The following is a 2,688-nucleotide window of genomic DNA, read 5'->3' on the forward strand; positions in this document are numbered from 1 at the left end:
TTATTGTTCACAGGTGTTTTACCTACATTTGAAATTATGCATTGTATTTTGTGTTTTCGGGTTACAATGGATAATGGATAACGGATAATGTCCTGGAAAATTACTAGTACCTTTTTCATTTTTCTTATCGTGCACTAACTGATCAACAATCTCAAGTACAAGCTACTAACAAGGTGCATCATAAATGAACAATTATTCAATTATTATTATTATTAAATTAAGCAATTGCAAATAGAAGCTAACTTAATTCACGTGATGTGTGTACTGCTAGGCACCTTTGGTTTCCTCTTTTTGTGTAATTTAGATGGAAAATGTGTGCCTTTTTATCGTTTGAATCACTTATAAAAAGTTGCTAAAAGCTGAATTAAAAAAATAGCTAAATTTGTTGCTAGGTGCTTTTGGAAGAAAAAGTTGCTAAATCTTGCAACAAAATTGCTAAGTTGGCAACACTGTGTGGCCAATGATTCGGACTCTTACTGAAAGCGATTGAAAGAATCGACTCGAAAGATTGATTGAATTATGAATCGGGCATCACTAGTTCTGATTAAAAAAAAAAAAAAAACAGGACAAACAGGATATGACTGCTGAAATATAAGTGGAAAATGTTGGTAAAAGGCAATCTCTCACGCCAGACAAGGATTTATCAGTAAAGTTTACTGTGGCTCGTGCACCAATAAAATTGGCTTTGTTAATACAGAACCGATTCAGATCGTTCTGCCAACTCTGTTTGAAACCAACCGAGAACCGACTCAGGCGATTCATTGACCTAGGCTACATCATATCGCTAATCAATGATTCTAGCCTACAGAAAATACTAACCTAAATGTTACATAATATTTCAAATAATATTTTTAATTCTGTTGTCATGTTTGAGTTATGGTCATAAAAAATATGTAGCTAAGGTTGGGATTTGAACTGGTATCCCCTCACACTCTTATCCAAAATCATTTAGGCTATGACTTGTGTTTTAGATGTTTCTTAATTTGTAAGCCTGTAAGATTTTACAGCTGAAGCTTGTTTCCCTGTGCACATTTAAACATTTTATTTTTTGTTTTGTGTCATGTTGGCCTGTGCGTTCCACAACTAAACACAGAATATTCTTCTCCCCAACAATAGATATGATCTCCAAATTTGTTCTCACACATGTCCATAGCTAAGCCAGAATTGATTATTGACACATAAACAAATGACTTGAAAGAAAAGCTTGGTTGTTTCTCATTTACACAGAACAAGATAAAAAGCTGAAAATGTATGGTTGAGACTGGTTGGGGAGAAGTGGGCAGGAGTTAGATTTTTTTTAGGCAACATATTTAAAACATGAGAGTGACTAGCTTCAGTCTTGTAGTTTGTGCTTGGCTTGAGGAATACAAAAATACAAGTTAAAGTCCATCACAGAAAACAGGACATTATGAAATCACAATTCTAGTATTTCTCAAATCAGAATGCAAATGTTCTTTTCTTTAAAATCAATTGCGTGTTCACATGGTTATGGAGTAAGTGAAAAGCTGAAGTGAAAGTTCTGTGTTGTGATATCTGAGACACACTGGGATTGTCTGAGACCTGCTCAGGATATTCATTGCAAGACCTTGCCACCTTTGAGGAGACACACTTGTTTTAATTAATTATTAAACTGTTCTCACACCTGTGATTTCCCATGATGCAATTCCCTCACATGTGGTAGAGTTTTGCTGTTGTTTTACTGGAATATTCTTTGTGCTGTTGATCATTCATAATAATCAATAACATTAAATATAATTTTGAATTTTCCAGAAATTATATTCTGTATTTAAAACTAAATAAAAAAGTAAAATGGTCTAAACCAACCTTTTGAGGTGAAACTACTTTTTTTTGGTGGAATAAATTCTGGGTCCCTGCTGGTAAATGCTGTAATTGCACCAAAAAGCATTTTTTGAGCCAGAATTCCAGTAGCCCCTTCAGAACACAAGATCCAGGGATGTGGTTGGATCCACATCTAGGGGGTGGAGATTGGTAGGTTTAGGGGTAGAGATGGGTGGGTTTAGGGATCAGGGGGTGGAGACGGGTAGGTTTAGGTATATGTAAGGTGGGAGGAGTTGGATCTGGATTCAACCACTTACAACGGATGATGGATAACGGATAATGTCCTGGGAAATTACTAGTACCTTTTCCATTTTTCTAGATATTTTTCTTACAGTGTACTAACTGATCAACAATCACAGGTACACACTACTAACGAGGTGTATCATAAATGAACAATTATTAAATTATTATTATCAAATTTAAAAATTGCAAATAGCAGTAACTTAATTCACATGATGTGTGTACTGCTAGGCATCTTTGGTTTCCTTTTTGTGAAATTTAGATGGAAAAGGTGTGCCTTTTTATTGTTTGAGCCACTTATCAAAAGTTGCTAAAAGTAACCAAATAAAATTTAAAAATAGCTCAGTTTGTTGGTAGGTGCTTTTGGAAGAAAAAGTTGCTAGGGTAGTCTGAAAAGTTGCTAAATTTATCAACAAAATTGCTAAGTTGGCAATACTGGCTCCAAGTGCAACTGATACTCGACTACCATTGGCTCATCTGCATTCAAGGGGAGGGGCTTACCGATAGATCAATTGTTGCTTCTTAAAGGTGCCATAGAATGTATTGATACAATATTTTAAATTGTTCTCCGATATCTACATAGAAGGTATGTGGCTTAGGTAAGGGCAA

Source organism: Sinocyclocheilus anshuiensis, unplaced genomic scaffold (genome assembly GCF_001515605.1).
Source record: "Sinocyclocheilus anshuiensis isolate Anshui unplaced genomic scaffold, SAMN03320099.WGS_v1.1 scaffold688, whole genome shotgun sequence".
Classification (NCBI taxonomy): Eukaryota; Metazoa; Chordata; class Actinopteri; order Cypriniformes; family Cyprinidae; genus Sinocyclocheilus; species Sinocyclocheilus anshuiensis.